Source organism: Neopelma chrysocephalum, unplaced genomic scaffold (assembly GCF_003984885.1).
Source record: "Neopelma chrysocephalum unplaced genomic scaffold, ASM398488v2 Primary Assembly neopelma1_68, whole genome shotgun sequence".
Lineage (NCBI taxonomy): Eukaryota > Metazoa > Chordata > Aves > Passeriformes > Pipridae > Neopelma > Neopelma chrysocephalum.
In genome coordinates this window covers 9,072,996-9,091,884 of record NW_020897727.1, presented here as the reverse complement: position 1 = coordinate 9,091,884, position 18,889 = coordinate 9,072,996, and the positions used below count along the sequence as shown (strand labels likewise).

General features: G+C 45.1%; 2 long non-coding RNA genes across 2 annotated transcripts; one reads left to right on the top strand and one right to left on the bottom strand.

Annotated features, from left to right (window-relative positions):
• The first annotated feature begins 9,503 nt into the window (after window positions 1-9,503).
• On the top strand, window positions 9,504-10,885 carry LOC113968519. The gene is made up of 2 exons (XR_003534539.1): window positions 9,504-9,626; window positions 9,963-10,885. It is a non-coding gene; the product is annotated as an uncharacterized LOC113968519 (long non-coding RNA).
• A 71-nt stretch (window positions 10,886-10,956) lies between these two features.
• On the bottom strand, window positions 10,957-15,272 carry LOC113968520. Its single transcript, XR_003534540.1, has 3 exons — window positions 15,150-15,272; window positions 13,243-13,486; window positions 10,957-11,808 (listed from the first exon to the last, which is right to left on the bottom strand). It is a non-coding gene; the product is annotated as an uncharacterized LOC113968520 (long non-coding RNA).
• Window positions 15,273-18,889: the final 3,617 nt, after the last annotated feature.

The following is an 18,889-nucleotide window of genomic DNA, read 5'->3' as shown; positions in this document are numbered from 1 at the left end:
GTGTTTAGATAGACCATATATTTTTTCAGGATTTATTAACATTTTTCCATATAACCGTCATATGGAAAAAATTATTTTTCTGGAGGTGATTACACCTCAGATGCTGTTTCTCTCTGTAGACACTTGTGTGTCTTGCACACTTGGTCACACAGTGTTCCTGCAGGAGTGAAAGAGCCCAGGCAAACAGAAGGTTCTCACCTCTGTCTCCTCTCTGCCTGGAAATAAGGACTGCAATGGGCTCTCCTCCATGGAACTTGGGAGGTTAAGTTTAAGAAGATTCTCGTCTCATAGAATTTGTACTCACAAGCCTGCAAGATGAGCAACAAACAGGCATTAGGGTGGAAACTCAGTCAGGGGCAAGCTCACAGCTTAGCCTTGCTGACAGCAATGGTCCTGGCTGGGATGCACAGGGGCACAGAGATACAGTGCTGCCACAAGCCGTATATTCACCCCTAAACAAAATACTAATCCATCCTTCTCTCTCTGGAGATAATCTACCCTGGGAATGGAGGCTCCTCACCCAGGGAAAGACTATAAATAAAGTAGTTTAACCCAACAGATGAGAGTAAATCCCATCTTGAAAAGTGCCATTTCCAGAGTGCTAGACCTGAATATAGGCAGTTGTATTTTTTCTGCCTCACACTGGCAGAGCATGAAAGTTAAACACCTAATCATTTAGCTTTCTGTTAGAAACACAAGCAAAAATTGAAGTGACAGTAATATAACAGTACTATGTTTTAGCCACTGTTACCACTGGTGTTTGAAACTTAAAGCTGTCAGGAACCCTCGTTAAATGAAATCCGAGTGACAAAAAGAAACAATTCCTTGTGTGAAGTTTTAATTTCTGCACACCTCCTTGGCTGTATGAGTGTCAAAATGAGTGGAGGTGGGGAATGCACCATCCCAGCTGTGCTGAGACCCCTATGCTTGGGGCAACTGGTGCCCCTGTGTGACTAAAGGGTGCTGGGTCTGCCTTCAGCACGAGCCTGTGAGCAAACCCATGTGTCTCTGTGCCATGAAGTGGAGGTGGACACAACTTGAGTTAGTGAAGGCACTTATTTTCAGCCTGAAAGTCACCGTGCATTTAAGGCACGTATTGATTTCCATACTGCACTAGGACTTTATGAGTGATTTCCCATGTAAGTGTCAGGTGAGAGGCATGAATAGAGACCTAATTAAAGTGTATACAAAGTACACGCAGTAAATCTCTTTGGCAATGTCAGCCTGCCTTGGAGCAGCCCAGGAGAGCAAACAAGATGACAGAAATGAAAGATAAAGAAATACTAATGGTCTGTGGCGTTCCCAGAACAACAGCTTAGCTTGTGAGACACTAACATGAAGCAGCTGGGGATATTGAAGGAAAAAAGTGCCATTCCTGGGACATGTTCCACAGCCTTACAACACAAAACAATGGGAATTTTGCTCTTAACTTAAATAACAGCTCTGTGTTTCTCCCCTGTGTGGTAGCCATTATTCCATCATTGTTTTAAATTAATGTTCTCTCTATCTGTGATCCATCCCAATAGGCTTTTATACCCACAAGAACATTGCAGAGACAAAGAAAGTGCAGAAATACCGGGGAAGTGAAAAATTATCATTATTTTAGTATTAGAGAACCATCAGCATTGGGATGACGAGATACTGGTTTTTTTATGACAGTGCTGCTGTCCTTTGAAGAGGAGCAGGTCCTGCTCACTATAGGCTGGGTAAGATACAGGAACTCGCATTCAGCTTTTGGATGGGCTGAAGAGCTCACAGCTACAATGAATTAACAGCTTTATGGCAACATTTTCAAAAGCAAAATGATTTTGGATGTGTCTATCAGGATGGATGAAAACAGATGCAAGTTTTTTCTGCCTTCAGTCCTGGCTAGTTGGAAATTCTGGTGTGGAAGTTACACACAGCAGCTTTCTGCTTTTGGGAAATACCACAGCCAAGGTTATAAATACTAGTGGAAATAAATACCACAATATATTGTCTTGGGCGTAGCACAGCACTAACTTATCTCTACAGCTTTTTGGAGTGGAGCTGGCTTGTGTTTCTGCACAAAGGAGCTAAGGTCCAGGTCCAGGTATTAAAAACCTGACTCCCCCAAATGACTACCTAGACCTGAATTACAGCTGGTTTGGGTTTGGGGTTTTGGGTTGTTGTTTTCCTTAGCTTCTCCTGAAGATGGGACTTGAGAGTTTTTCCAAATGGTACTACTTCTTTCTTATAAAAGCCTGGTCCATAATCTGCACTGTATTCGCTATAAACTTCCACAGTGGTCCTTGCAGAAGGAGAAAGCTATTCCCAGCCTTTTATCTTGGCTGTGTGGCCTGGGACATATTTAAATTTTACTCATCTCTTCTCTTCATTAACTCTTCATTAGAGTGAGAGTCTTCTCTTTTACCTCTGGGTTTCCTTACATTGTGCCCATGGCCCTCCTGGATAATGTGAGGGAGCAGGGCACAATAAGGAAATCTGCTCATTTGTAAAGCCAATCATTAATAAGAATCAAGATGGCTTTACCACAGGGGTGCCAGCATCACTTGGCTGACAATGTCCCCTACAATCCTGGAGAGATTTTAATGGATTGAACAGGTTGATGTTGTCATTTTCAATTTGCTAAACCATCTGACAGTGTTCCCAACAATTAGCACGGACAAAATATGGAAATGTGTTATCTTCTCCATTAAAAAAAGAAGACGGGAAGCTGCCTGGTCTCTGGAGTTGTATAACAACTTGTTATTCTGAAGTGCTTGCTTTGACTTTAAATAGATTTCAGTACAGCAGAGTCACCCTAACCTTGGGATAAATTTAGCTGTCGCCTGAGTCAGTAGTGGGGTTTGGGATCATTAAAAGCCGATCAGGAATTAACACGCTCTTCCTGCGGCTGGTGCTGCGGGATGTGGCAGTTGGACTCACACAGCCCAGTGCTGGGCAGCGCTGCCAGACATGAGGGGATGTATCCTGAGACCCCCATGCACAGTGCCCACCATTTCACCTCCTCCACCTCCGTGACTCCCACCCCACTGTTGCACAGCAAAGTGTGGAAGTGACTCACCCAAGGCCACGCAGAGGGATGGACCCAACCTCCAGTCACCTCGTCCCCTGGCTCCTGCAGTGTGGCTGAGAGAGAAGAGGAGAACCAGGACAAATTAACACTCATGAATCAGGAGGTGCTTCAAAGGAGGTCATCCACCCTTGGTTGTTGGGATGAAAAGGTTGCTTTTGTTTCTGGAGTGGCCATGAGACCATTAAATGCAGCTGTCAGCTAAGGAGAGACTGAAAGGAACACCCAACCTCAAAAACCTGGAGGCAGCAGACACATATTTTTTAGAACAATGACAGTTGCAGTCATTTTAGACCCACCATACCTTGTGTTAAAAAGAAATACATCTTCTGGCTCCTGACAGTGGGGCTGTCAGGACCTTCCCCGACAGTGGAGCAGGTTGAGGAGGTATCTGAGCTCTCCAACAGCACAAGGGTTTCACCTTGAATTCCTAGTGCAAAACAGGTTCTACCTAGGAGAGGCAGGGTTCATCCCCAGCCTTTTCCTTCCTCATCCTCAGCGAGCATCTTGCGTGGCTGTAGGTTGGATGTGCCTGTGATTTTGGACACATCCTTTCCTTCCACCCTGCTTTTTTTTTTTTTTTTGCCACACCAGCTGAGAAGAGGAGAAGGGATTTGGGGAGCAACAGGAGACTCACTCAGAGTGCATATGGCTTTTGTGGGAACCAGAGATGAAATCTTCCTTTAAATAAAGCAGCCAGGCCGGGCTCAGTGACACATCCCCACCTAGGACAAGGGCAGGAGTAAGATCTTCTCCTGCAAACCCCCGTCAGCAGAGAAGTGACCCTTATCTTTCACTGTGGGGCCACAGATGATGAATAATGACTCAGGTTTTGCTACCTGTGGTAAGGCAGGTCCTGTAACCCAGGAATCAGAACTGTGCTTGGCAGGCTCCATCCGTCTGGGAGCTGAGAGCAGCACTTGGAAACCAACAGCCAAATACCTCGTCTCCTGGATGTGCAACCAGGGTAAGGGGCCAGAAAGAGAAGAAGGAAGCCTCAAAATTGGTACCTGACCTTCATGTGTGGATTCAGCAACGCTCAGGTGGCTGCACCTTTCCTTCCTTCAGATTTCTGTATTTTTAACCTCTGGGGACTCCTCCAGGACTTTGCATGGCTTGTAGGAGAAGCAACAACCAAGCATTTGAGCCTTTGAGCACAAGCCTCATGTGCACCTAGGGAATAAAAGTCTCCTCCTCAACCACCCAAACCTCGAGCCAGAAGTGTAGGAAGATTTTTGTTTCTTTGCAGGTTTTCACGCTGCTTTTCCTAGAGACAGTTTTGAGAAAGACTGTCAGAATATCTTCAACAAAATACTAAAGAAACACACTGGGAGCTGTGAAAGCTCAGAATTGAATATAAATATGAACTGACAAGCTGCTTCATTTGGTATCATTAAACTTCACAGTTAGACTTTTTTTGAAAACCAAATTATCATGTAAAAATATGCCTGTAGTGTTAAACTTGAGATGAAAACTGCTTATTTTTGTGTTTAGTGTAATAACTAGTAGAAAGAAAAGTTTCTGTGGTCTGATGTTTCACAGGGTTTTGATTTTTATATTTATAGCAGCCTAATTATGAATAATATTCATGTGCTTCAAACACTTGGGGGTTATAAAAGTGAGGAAAACCAGGGTGATATTAAGATTATCTGATACTCTGCGGTTTAAACCAAAAGTTGAAGGCACAGACTAATGTAGCTGAGCAGCTGAGTTAGAGCATCCCGAGCAGGAGGGAAGAGCTTGCTCCCAGCTCAGCTCCTGCTGACGCATAAATATCACGATTTTTAGATAAGAAAAGAGGCTTTACGAAGTTTCCCGGGCGGGCTGATGTCAGAGAGACCCGGGTGACCGCTGGATGTCACTGTTAAGTCACCGAAGCGGTGCCCCTGTGCCGGCTCTCAGTCCCTTCGTCCCGGGCTGGGGGTTCAGCAGCAGGGACCGCTCCGGGCCGTGGGCAAGGAAACGGCTCTTTTGGTGTTTTCCCGTTATTTTTAAGAGCTATGCAAAGTTCGAAGTGCTGAGGCAAAGCTGTTCAAAGGCGAGGTGAAATTTGGGGCAGCAAGGAAACAAAGTGAGATCCGGCTTTATCCTTCCTTTCAAACAAATCTTCGTGCCCAAACCAGCACAGCCGAGCGCTGCCTGGGTCGTGGGTTTGTTTGGATATTCAAGGTGTGGCGATTTGTAGGCGGCTCGATTTTCCTCCTGTTAATGCTGCAGGAGTGAGAAAGAAAAGTGCTGTGATTCATTGGCACAAACAAACAGGCTTGATATTAAATCAGAGCAATGAAACCTGCTGCGACTTGGGTGTAGTCCTCAGGACTTTTCTTCCAGTACATGGATATATGGATAAATTCCTTCCATACCTAAACACACTCACTATTAGAACCATAGAATCTTAGAGCAATAGAAGGATTTGGGTTGGAAAGGGACCTTAAAGCTCACCTATTTCCAACTCCCTGCCATGAGCAGGGACACCGTCTACTAGACCAGGTGGCTCCAAGCCCCATCCAACCTGGCCTTGGACACTTCCAGGGATGGGGCAGCCACAGCTTCTCTGGGCAACCTGTGCCAGGGCCTCACCACCCTCACAGGGAAGAATTTCTTCCTTATATCCAATTTAAACCTACTCTCTTTCAGTTTGAAGCCATTCCTCCTTGTCCTGTCACTACATGCCCTTGTAAACAGTCCCTCTCCAGCTCTCTCATAACTCCAGGCACTGAAAGGCTGCAATTAGGTCACCCCAAAGCTACCTCTTCTCCAGGCTGAACAATCCCAGTTCTCTCAACCTTTCCTCATAGGAGAGGTCTTCAGTGGATGTTTAGTTAGTGTCCTCTGAAAGGATGCTAGAAATGCCTTTCTCTTCTTGGTGTTTCCTGTTTCCTTCATTCACAGCTCTGTCAACATGTCTGTTTTCTGTACCAGCTGTGGACAAAGTGCCCTTCTCTGTATTTTTAATGCCAAAGCCATGGAAAATGGACTCATATTATCAAAGCTTCACTCAGGAGCAGGCCTGCTTGATGGTCACTCTTACTAGAAAGTGGCCTGTTTTTTTCTTAACATCAGAGAAATTTCCTTTGAAAGAAGGAGTGTTCTTGAATTCACAATGGGCTGTGATGAACTGTGAATTTCAAACAGTTCTGCATTTAGTTGCAAAAATTTGTCACCTTTTTTCATATGAGCAAGTCAGCATAGATGTTTGCTTCAGGCCATTCTAACTCCCCATCAGTCCTGTGTTCCCTGTGCCTTTCCCACCAATGCCAGCCCAGGGGAGCTCCCCTGATGGTGGGTGCTTCACCACCATATAACCAAGTTCAGCCTCCAACTCATCACATCTTGCTTTAAAATTCCCCTACCTGGTGCCACTTCAATGGCTGAGGACTGGTGTGTCATGATCCTGTCCTGGCTGTCCAGCAAGGTCAGTCACTGATGCCTTGTAGTGTTTTCCTCTAACTTAGTACCTGATGAGGATATTCAGAGGTAATTAATTCAGAGTGATAAGCACTGGGATCAGAGTCACTGGAAGGACAAGAATTTCCCTTGCCTTTGGACAGCATTTCTGTCACAGCCCTCTGTCATTGTGTACTAGTTAGTCCAGGGGGTAATGATTTGCTGTTGGCCACAGGTGCCACCTCAGAACAAACATACAAGAATTTAATCCTTTTGAGACCAGACTCACAAGTGCTCAATCTTTTATGATGGACAAGGTCATAGTTCCTGTTTCTCTTTTTTCTCCCTAACACCAGTTTCCCATGACCTTGAATGTGCCATGAGATCCCAGGAACAGAGATGGTACCAAGCACTCATCCTGCCAGAGCAGCTTTGCAGAGGCTGCAGAGTCCTTTGTAAAAGAACCTGTTCCTCGCAAAGCATGAGGTGTTGATAAGCTGAACCTTTTCCTGAGACCTACTTACCCCTTTCCTTGAATTGTGAGACCAAATTCACTTCACTTATTCCCTTCTTTTCATGGATCCCTCATAAAAATTCTCACTTTGTCTATTTGCCTTGATTGGTGTCAGCTGCAATAAAACATCGCTGTGCCTCGACCAACGGAACGCTCAGCAAGGTGTTTGAGGCTACCCAAAGCGTTTCATTCTCCCCAATGGCTGTCAGCTAAAGGAAGGACAAAATAATTCTCCAGAAAGGAGAAAACAATCTCAAGCCCTGACACATGTTTTGAATGTACGTGTAAAAACACAAGGTATGAGGAGGGCTTAGATCGCAGCTCGTCTCGCTGTCATCTCACCAATTTCTTTTATCACCAAGCTTCCTCCCTACTGCCCTGGGTCTGTTCCCCTGGTTTCAGCCTTGTCCTTCTCCTTCTGATCTCTGACATTGCCATGAATAGTTCAGTCCATCATACTGAGATAAAAAAAACAGTCATCTCATGCTACGTGGGTGTTGAGGGCAGCAGTTACTACCGTACTGAGAAATGGTTCATTTTAAGTGTGGGGTACAAGTACCTGATCAAATTGGTGTGAGAAACTGGGGAATTTCACCCTGTTACACCCCACTGAATGTGAGGTGAACTGGAGAGGGACCTGATTTAATGGCACTGGCTGGGCTGCCTTGAAAGCTGGGAGAGGTAGGAAAGCAGGACAGCTTGCTTGGGAGAGCCAAGTGGAAGGAGCAGTTTACTGGTAAAGGAGCAGGAGTACATGGTAATTGAGGGTGTCAAAGCTACCCAGAGGATGAAGAGGAGAGGGAGAACAGAAATCTTTGTAAATCACTGGAAGCCGCTTTGTGATGAGAAAGGATGTAGTCACTTGCAGAAGCTCTTCAAGGGGAAGGCCAGATCCCCCTGCACGGGGATAATAATAAAAGAACAGAAAAGGAGCATCTTGGGAATCAGGCACAGAAGAGAAGATACTCAGAACACCCCAATGGTGGTGTAACATAAGCAAATTAAACTGAGAAAGGGTAGAATCACAGAAGTAGGAGTGATCAGAGCAATCATCCAGTCCAGTTTGCCACCACTGCAGATGATCACAGGGTCACAGAATCTGCTGAGTTGGAAGGGAACCAGTATCCTGGAGAGGACCCTCCCCAGGAGTCACACTATGTGCCTGAGAGTATCATCCAAATGCTTCTTGAGCTCTGTCAGCCTTGGTGCTGTGACCACTGCCTTGGGGAACCTGTTCAGTGCCTGACTAACCTCTGGGGGAAGAACTTTTTTCTAATACCCAACCTAAACCTCCCCTGACTCAACTTCAGGCCATTCCCTCAGGTCCTGTCACTGCTCACTGGAGAGGAGACATCAGTGCCTGCCCCTCCTCTTCCCCTCACAAGGCAGTTGTAACTGCAGTGAGGTCTCCCTTCAGTCTCCTCCAGGTTGAACAGACCAAGTGCCCTCAACAGCTCCTCCTGAGTTTGATTCAGAGGAATCTGTGCAACATCTACCCTGTACCTCCAGCTGTGAGTTCTCTCTCACCATCTAACACATACAGACTTGCAGTGACAGATGAAAAAAACACAACTGCACAGCTCTGCAGGGAGGGCAGGAAGGACCCCTTGTCTGGCTGCTAAGACATACAACATTTTCTTAAGGAGTAACAAGAAAATAAACCAGAACAAAATCCTGCCACTCTGGTCCGGGAGACAGCTGTACTCTTGGCTCCAAATCTAACACTCAGCTTGCCCCTGGGTGCCTGAAGAACCCCAGACAGGGACCAGCTCGCCCAGCAGCTCTACTGGGTGCAAACACTAAGAAAGATAAAGATATTCTTCAAGGGAAGGTTTTGTAGACCGGTATAATTCAAAATAAAGGGGTGACAGAGCTGACTCTGGGGTGCCGAGATGAAGTGTTAGAAGCATTCAGGGTGGGAATAACACAGTGAAAGACAACCTAATAGTAGCAATTTTGATGAAGATTGCAGATTAGCAATGGGGAGGAAATCAGATGCAAGAGTCTGTGCAGACAGAGACTGTTCAGAGGTCTTGCTGCTGCTGTAAAGGTTTGGGGAAGGACCTGCTGCCAGGCTGGTTTGTGTGTAATACCCTTGGGGAATGGAGGGAAAAGTGGATCCTTTAAGCACTCGAATGCTTTCAGCCATGTAATGTTTGGATTAGGATCCACTCGAAGGTGCAGAGAGCACACTTGCCGAGTTCAACACCAGCAGAGATGTGCTGGTGCTTATTATAAGGCAAGAAGGAAAGAGGGAGTGTCCTTATCACTCAATCAGTTACTCACAGGTAGGAGAAAAGAGCAGATTCTGAATGGGGAAATGAAAATTATTATTATTATCTGTACAAAGCCATTCTTCCTCAAATGATACCAAGGGGGATGTAGATAGGTAGGGCTGCCAGCAGGAGGAAAGCAGACCTTGATTTTGCATTAGGAGGCGTCACAGGGGGCAGGTGGGGGCAGCACATGGAAAACATGACACCCCAGGGCTGGGCGTTGAGCGTCACTCGGGGCACTTGGTCCTGCTCGTTAGTGACACACAGACGGGAGGGAGCTCCCGGCACAGCGGCTGCACTGCCCTGATTAGGGGCCGGAGAGATTGATTTGTGATGAATGAATAAAGAGGTGAGATTAAAGCACGGCTAAATGGCAAGGAAGAGGGAAGAGCCTGTAAGTATTTGAAGGGCGTTGGCAGGGAGAAGGGATAAATTAAGGTGGAACAAGGGTTTTTAGCTATGAGCAACAGCATGAAATCAGAAGGGAATATCCAGATTTTATGTACCTAAATAAGGGAGCAGCCAAGAAGGGCTGCTCCTCACTCCCTCCTGGGAGGATACCTTGTGCTGCACAAAGGCTGCTTTGAGCCCTCTGGATGTGATGGTAGCCACGTGAAAAAAGAGGCATTTCTGCAGAACTGACGGTGCCCTTCACACTCACTTCTATTTATTTCTCACCAGCCTCCCCGCGTAGACAACAAGTATTATCAGTGTAACTTTCTTTTTTTAGGAGTGAGATTTAAGCCTGCAAAATAATCCCCTCATTGGACATGCAGAAGGAGCCTCAATACTTGGCAGATGTGAAAACAAACTGGATGACAGAGAAAGGGATTTAAGCAAGAGATCCTAAGGAAGGTCAGCTCCTGGGGTGGCAGGCCCAGATTTACCACCCTGGAGCAGACCATCCACCCAAGCAGCCTCGTGCCTGGACGTGTGTGGGCACTGCCTACACAACTCCTTGCCAGGCTGGGCAGCTGCCCAGGAGGAGTTCATGGCATTTCCTCCAGCATTTTTCCACCTGGGTGAGGTTTTCCCTCGAGAGGGCGACACACTTTTACAGGAGTCACAGAGAGCAATCTTGTCAGGAATACATAGACTTAACTTTACTCATCCATCTTAATAGGACTTATATTATTTTCCTTGATGGTTCTGATTTTCTATCCCATTAATAATAAAAAAGCTTCTCTGCTTATATATAATGCAATTCAACAATAAGTCTCAAAGGAGGATCAAGATCACTTTGGCTTTCCATCAATTTGATACTGACGCCTCTCCAGTTAAATAGCTCGAGTGTGAGAAGAGCAAAAGGGAGCAGAGATTCTTCCCAGCTTTGAACCTGAATTTCTCTGGAAGCAACAGGAATCATCCAACGGATGTCAGTAGACTTTACATCACCACCCAAAGGGCGTTTCAGGGAAGGTGAAGGCTCTGTTTTCACCCACTGTAAATCAAGTGCCATACTGACTTTGGGGGAGTGTGGCTGATCTTGACTGCCTGAGAATTGGGGCAGAAGACACCATGTGAATGGTCTGTGATTATTTTTCTGATGCAAACGTTTCAAACTGGTGCCTGGGAAAAGGGCTTGTTAGTCAGTGTTTGCCGAATGGAATACTTCATGACAGTGCTAATTAAAATAAATGAAACTTGACTTTTCAAGATGATGCTTTTTTATAGCAAAGTACAGTAGTTTGGAAACATCTTTAATTTAATTGCAAAATACTTTCTCTGGTTATTTACTTAAAATTGTCTCCCATTGCAGGGCTGCACCAGTATTTCTGGATGCACACTCTTGATTTCAACATTTTACATTACATTATCAAGTTAATCTCCCCAAATCATTAACCCCCAGCAGGAAAGATTTTTAATTATGTAGATTCACCAAGTGTTTTTCAAGAACTGTTTTATTTCTGTGAGTTCAACCCTAATGCACTGTGGGGAGAGGGAGGGCACTGTCCTACACTTGATTTCATGAAACATCATCTTGAAAGAGGCCTCCAAACATACAGCAGGTTCAGCAAATAGATCTTATCCACAACAGGAAACAGCTAATGTCCTGGAGAATCCCTGCCTTCCTGGGAAGGGGAACTGATGTGCACTTCAGCAAGAAATAGGGTAATTTAGACCCAACTGAGTCTGTTTTTTCCCCTCTAACGTAAACCAGCTTTATTCCAGTGTATCTCAGTTCTGATTTACGTTTCAGGATGTGGTATCTGAATCAGGCTGAAGCTCACAAAAAAGTGTTCATGAGCTTATGGTCATGGTTATGCTTTTATGTAGGTTAGAAAGCACATCAAAATCAAAAGCAACATTTAATTCCATTTCCTAACATCATGGGGAACCAAAGATTTGGGAAGATGATGAAGAGAGGACACTACATTAGTTTTTAATAATTAGCACCGTTAATAAATGTTGGTTTGAGCACTTACCCAGAGCCTTCCCTCTCTTGTACAGCTCCCATGGTGGGCATGGCAGTGTGGGGAGCCTTGCCCAGACCCTCAGCAGGGACTCAGCAGCTCTCTCTGGGTTGGAGTGACTCGTGGAAAGGCTCCTCTCTCGGGGACACAAACGTTGGTATCCTGAGTGTTGGAAAAACCAATGAGTCACAACTGGCAGAACACCATAAAATTGTCCTGACTTACTCATCTGAATCTCTATTAAAAGCTGAGCAGCAGTTGAGAGGAAACAATTGCTTGAAAGTGTGATGTTCTCTCTGTTGATGTCATTGGTGGGGTCAGGAGCAAGGATTCAACCATCAAACGTACTGCACATACAGGATGATAAACGATGACAATAATCCTACAGGAAGGGAAACATTTGAAGTGCCAGGGCTTGTCCTCCAGAACAGATGACACCAAATTCTTCTGGCTTGTGCAGCCAACCCCCAAACACAAATGAGAAATGAAGCATTTTGGAAAGCTGAGTGCATTTTTAATTTAATCTGAGAGACATGTTCCAGTCCTGGAGACTCAGAATGGTGAACACATCAGAGCATGGCTGGGGACAGAGAAGCATTTTGTGGGCAACTGACTTTACACCTTTGAGAGCGCCCAGAGTACTGATGTGGTTCCCTCTATGGGAGATCACTATGTGGAAGTCCCAAAAATGTATTGACAGATGTCTGAGTATTTTTTGCAGTGTAATATGTCAAGGAAGCTTATGCAAACACTCCTCTAGTTTTCTGGTACCTGCCTCACGTGTCTCTGCCCTTTGCTGCTTGGTAAGGGAGATGAGAAACAACTGAATAACTGATAGTTTAGAACTGAATTAACAAGTCTTTGCAGGTACATTTGGCCAGTATAGTACAATATAGATCACAAGTTGTGTCTCTGAGTGCAGTCAGTCTGCAAAACCAACAATTAGGCACTTTCCCTCTGAAATATCTTTCATGCCCTATATTCTGTAGTATTCCAGATCCATAAAACTCCAAGTTTATAAAAAATTTATAGCAGAACTACAGCTCAATTGATACAGTTCATATTTCTACATTGAAGTATTGGGTGCAGCCACCAGTGGGAACAACATAGTGGCTTTTACAGGTGTTTGAAAGCCTCTTCCACAGCTACTTTTATCACAGAAAGTTCAGCTCAAGTTTTATTTTCTTTTTTCTCGTACCTGAAGCCTGTGAAATCTCTAATCTGTCAGCCTGTGTGATGTTTCACCCAGTGTTTCACATTGCTGTATCAAAGTTAGTAACAGCATCTCTATCTACTGCTACAGGCATCATTATTTATTTGCCCTGTGCTGCACTCAGAAGTCCCAGGTGCCATCAGAGTTATCACTGAGCCTGTACCTAATTTAAACGTCAGTCTAATACCAGACAAGGCACAGTGCTGCCCCTGTAAAATGTGCTCTCTTGTCACGGGAATGGAGTCAAACCCAGCAGCCCTTCAATGCATTTCTTTCTCGGTTCGCATCTTTCTTGCATTTCAAATTGGCCAGGATCTCACCAAAGAGAGATTTGACACTCCTGAGGAGAAACACGCTGTCTCCCTGCTCTTCACTTTCCTTACCTGCCTGTTGCTCTTCCCAGAGCTGTGGAGGCTGGTCAGACAGGTGACTGTGGAACATGGGAATGGAAGAAGAGAGAGAGAAGAACTAAACACAACTCCTTCATTGCAGGACCTGCTCAGTGCAGTGGCTGAGGACACGTCGCTGTTGGGTTGTGGGAGAGATGTCCTGAGCCATCCATAAGCTTCCTCCTGAGAGATCTTTGGAGACAGCATAATCTAGCCATGGCAATATGTCACTGTATGTCTGCATATGGAAAGACAACATCTAATTTAGAGAGCACAAAAAAATACAATATATGTATAATGGCACGAGGCAACTTCCCCTGATAGCTTGGCCTGATCCTCCTGAGGGCCTTTAGGGAGACTGGTGGATGTTTTCAGGAGCTGCTTGGTCTGCAAGCTTTATGACAGGGTCAGCAGGAATGGAGAGGGTTGGAGAGGTCAGGAAAAAGCAGTTGTTTGGCACTTTGTGTATTGTTTGACATAAATGAGGTAAAGAGTGTATATCTACTGGCAAAAAAAAACAAACAACAAAAAAGCTTGAACCCATTATCCTTTTGAACTGGCATAAATCAGGAATAGCTTGGAAATCAGCAGCCCAAATCTTCAGCTATTACCAGTCTTCCTGAGGTTTAAATGAAGTTGAAAATGCTCTGACAGTTTACAGGAGCTGAGGATACATCCTGATGGAATTACACAAGCATGAATATACTGTAAGCCAAAAGAGAATTAGGTCCATTATTTTTAAAAAAGCAAAGCTTGATTAAGGATGTTCAGTATAGGTTTAGGAAAAAGAACACTGTCATGCCTCACTAACTTCGCTGTTCTGTTGAAACATGACTACCAGGGAGGTATTACAATGCCCTGGGATTTTCTAGAAAAGCAATCAAAGAAATGTGGTTTTGGGGAGGGGAGGGAGGAAGAGCACTTCTGTCAGTGCTAATTGCAGGCATTAATAGGAGCCATAGCACAGAGAACTGTCTGGTACTCTGAGGAAGTTGGAAGCACAAGTGCACTTCTCTTTATGGGTGCAGACATATAGAGATAATTCCACTTGCAGAATGGAGAAGCAGGATCTGAGCTTGAGAGGAGATATGCTGATCACTCCCAACGTGATCAGTCAGAGATTCAAGAACTGCAATGAGTCAAGGGGGAAGCTCAGAAGGCATTTCTTAAGATTGAAACATAATTAATGCAAATGCCTCCGAGGCTTGGCTCTCACATTTGGGAAATGCAGAGCAAGAGCTTTATTATTTTTAAATGAATTGGATAAAACTTGAAGACTTAAGTTCTCAGCAGAGTTGCATCAGCAGATATTTAACAGTAAAACACCAGGTTGGCATTGCAAATTGGGCATGTGTTGGGAAAAAAGTTGGGTCTGGGCTCATAAAAAAGCCACATTAAGAGCTGTGGAAGAGGCAGCCTGCTGGGACTTAGGTCCAGACCTGACAGCAGCACCACTACCCATGCAGGGACTCTTACAGGAGAGTCACTGTGGTGGCTGGATCAGAAAAATTCAGTGCAGGGTCACTGTTAGCACTTCTGTCTCTGTCAGAGAGGAGGTACCAAACATGTCCTATACCAGCACTTTACTTCAAAAGTCTTTGAGCCATTTTCTTAGTCATATCACTCATCAGAGAGCCTCTCAGACCAACTTCACACCATCCAAAGTACAATTGCGCTATCAGAGATGTTTAAGCAGTTGAAGTTGATTCCTTTTTTTGTTTCTTTGATTTTTTTTGTCTTTCTTTTGAGTGAAAGTTCCCACATGAAGCGTTGCACAAATGAAACCAACGTAGAATTTGACCACTGACATTAGCAGGACCTCTATTTGAATTGCCCCTTTGTAGCAGTATGGTGCAAACAGATCAAACAGCCTTTTAGATGTGGTATTTTACATTACTTACCACATCTCCTCTTCTTCTTGTTTCTATCAGGTCATCTTTAATATCGAAAGATTCTCCTACAATGGAAAAGTTTATTGGAGGCCAATGCCTCGTTGCACCCTTGCATCCACCTTTCCTCCTCCTCTGACGCAGCTCCTCGGGCTACCACAGGCTCTGTCTCCCTTCATCATTTCTAGAGAGAGGAAACACAGTCAGAAATATCACAGGTCCTTGTCTCCGGGAAACCAGGCACTGCAGCTGCCAGGGATTTCAGCTAACACCACAGAGCTCCTGAAAAGTCAAGTGTCTTCAGGAGGGGCAGACATCTGCTGCCATCCCCATGTTTTTTTCCTCTCCGTTCATATTAACTGTCTCTGTCCCTCTGAACAATTTGCCTGCTAGAGAGAAAACAGGACTTAAAGGGGTTCATACATTTCCACTCTTTCAAAGGGAAATAAAAAAGGGGCTTAATATAGCCTGAGAAACAGAGACAACAGCATGGGTAAGAAAGAAAGCACAGGTGTAATTTCTGGGCACAGTGAGAAGCCTTTTAAAAGCCCCTAAATGAGTAGTGTGTACATGTTTACCACCACTGCAGCTGACATATAGCCACAGGAGCACTGCACTACAGGGATCAAATGAGAACTTGTGGAGGGCTATTGAACACTGGGAATTTTCACAGTAAGGCAGAACAAAATTATTCAGCACTAGGGGGTTCTCTAATTTTGGTACACTTGGAAAATAAAGCAGTGCCTTCGTCCAGGAATAATATTTGCTCACCAAAGGCCAAATCCATCTGTTGCTTTTCTTAGCTGTGACCTGGGATGTGTAGGTTAGCCTTTGACATTTGGGCTGTTCAAGGAAATATGGGGAAATACTCACCCAAGGTTTGCTAAAGGAGTTTTTAAAATTCCATTTTGGTTGCTCTGCGTACCTAACTTCTCTGGATTGTCCCAGGGCTTACACTTTGGCATATATTTAAAAATGTAAATAGATTTTCAAGGCTAGTGTTGAGCCTCAGGGAGTCTCCAGTGCGATAAACAACCGAGCTGGTGGAACACTTGAAACGTTTGCTGCGAGAGCAGAGGGAAACCCTCCTGAGATTCCAGCAGCGTGGGCCGCGGCTGCAAGGCCTCCCTGCCTCAGATTCCACTGCTTACAGAAGGTGTCACACCACGACTTGGGAGCCAAGCACGGATTTCATGGAGGAAAAGCCCCAGTCGCTCATCCAAGTGGTCCATTGTGTGCATTTTGCAGCGGGTTGGGACTTTTGCCCGACATCTTGTAGGGCTTCATCCTGTAACCGCCGGGGCTGCTGCCAGCCGTGCCATTGATTGGAAAGGCCGCAGCAAGAGGCCTCACAAGATGATCCCATTTTTATGGCTGAAATTACACTATCTACAGCCATTAAGTACCTTTTTCTCCTCATTAAATTTTGATCGTTTCCTCTGATGAAATATGGCTTTGGAAGATTGCTGTTCCAGGTTCCAGCTTTTGCCTTGCTCCTGAGGCGAAGGTTTTAAAGGTGCAATCCTGCAAATTACTCCCCGAGTAAGGGTTTTTATGCAAATGGTTCTGTTAACTTTACACAAGAAAGAGTTTGCTGGATCATGCCATTATCCCTAGGCTTACAATGGAAACACAACTGACCTTTAGCTGTAATGAGCACCAGTAAAAAAAAAAAAAAAAAAGTGACAAAATTGCCTGGATCTTTGCAAGCTGATACAAGCTGTGCCCTGCGCTGGTAGGGACAGATCTCTGAACAGGCTGAAGGAGTTAAGTCATTTCACGGTGTTAGATAACAGCTAATTGACAGCAGATATAATGCATGTTGATAACCAAATGTAATTCAGCAGCTAAGAATGAAAGAGCCCAAATATCTGCTATACCAGGCTGTATGGGAGTTATTATAGGAATGCTCCTAAAGCTTTTGCAGCTGCAGCAAAAAAAAACAACCCCAAAAGTGAGATATAATACAAAAGAAAGAGGAATCAAAGCAGATGGTGGAGCTGGTGTGGAAGGTGCCAGCGTGATGGCACCTAAAGTGTGGCATGTTGAGTGCCACCATCAGTGTGCAATGTCAATACACAGCAGGGATGAGAAATGCAGCTGAGCACAGGCATTGTGTCACTGAGTTTATGAGATTATAGGCAGGATGAACTCCTTGGGTGAACCTGTGTATATGAAAACAGATCAGAAATAGCTCTGATGTGATATCAAATTAAGTTCAGCTCTCCAGAGTTGAAAGGCAGTGAGCCAAATGTCCTCTGGCAGGTGGGCAGGTTACCAGCACTGGAGGAAAAAGTGCAATCTACAGGTGGGTTATCAGACCAATGGGTCTTAGCCCAGACCTTGACATCATCTACTTCTTAGTGTTTTCCCTCCCCTTTTAGCCCAAGGAGGCTGTGAAAAAGGTGCAGCATCTCTCAGTCCACAGCACTGAACCCGACACCAGCTGCCATGGCTCCCTCTCCCCTTGGATAATCAGGAATAAGCATTATTAATGCAAGCACTTGTCATCACTCTGCAGCTATAAGGAAAACAAATCAGCAGCATCATGGCCACTCCACACTTCCCTTTGCTTCATTTCCACTCTGCTTCTCCTCCCTGCTTGTGCCTGCCCATGACTCCACTCCATCACTCACCCAGGGCCTCTTCTTCATTTCTCTTCCACTGTTCTCCCTCTGCCTTCCCTCATCTCCTCCTTGTCCTTTGCCACCCCATTATACAAGTGGCTTTTTTTCTTCATTTCCTTGCTTTTACCTTTTCTCTCTGTCTTCTTTCTTTCCTTCCACTCCCTGATGGTATTTTTGATGCCTTCCCCTTACCTCTCTTTTTATTGCCCAGCTGCATTGTCTATTGTATTACCTGCCATTATCTCCAAATATATTTTGATATATTTCCCCCCTTTTCCAGTCCAGCTTTTTATTCCCTTAAAGGCACCAGAAAGCTCTAAAGGTTAGAGAGGGAAACTGAAAAGCATCTCAGTAGTTTTCCATCAGCCTGTGTATAAAGCACTTCTTTTTCCACCTGATGAGAAAGCAGTAATCAGGTTCCCCCTGCATCAAGCTCTTTTACACAAAGAGATTGCTGCAAAAAGAAACCAAATAGATTTCTAACTGGCCTCCCCCTTATCTGTGCCTCTAAGCCTGGTGAACCTGCAGCCTTTTCACTTGCTGTGGCTGCTGCTGCCACGCAGAGCACACACAGGGTTGAGGGGGATGAGCAGCATCCCAGTTCCTTGGTGCAGGTGATGGCTGATCTTGGCAGAGATTGTGGATTGGGCCCTGAGATTTATTTCCCACCTGGAAAATTTAAAGCCTCGGCGCGATAGCAGGGAAAGGAGATCTCTCACTTTGCAACACCTGAAATGGTGGCAAAATGGAAGGCAAAGGAAGAAGTGCTGCAGTGCTAAAATTACCTTCAGACTAAACACCACCCAGTCCCTTAGGCACCCACCCTCCTGCCTGTAACCATGGGGGTCAAAAAATGCCAGTATGTCTGCAAAGAAGGGTTCCACTCTTAGAAGGGTTCCACTCTTAGGTGGTATGGACTGAAATGCAGTTTTCTATCTGTTAGATACAATGTGCTCCCCTCCTCAGTGCTGCCTCCACCAGAAGAAATCAGAGCACCCTCCAGAAACCACTTGCTGCTCCAAACAGACGTGCTCTCAGCTCCCTTGTCCTTGTGCTGGGCCAGGCTGCTCCCAGCAGAGCCCTTCCCTGCACCACAGAGCTCCTGATTTGGGAGGCTGGCTCTGC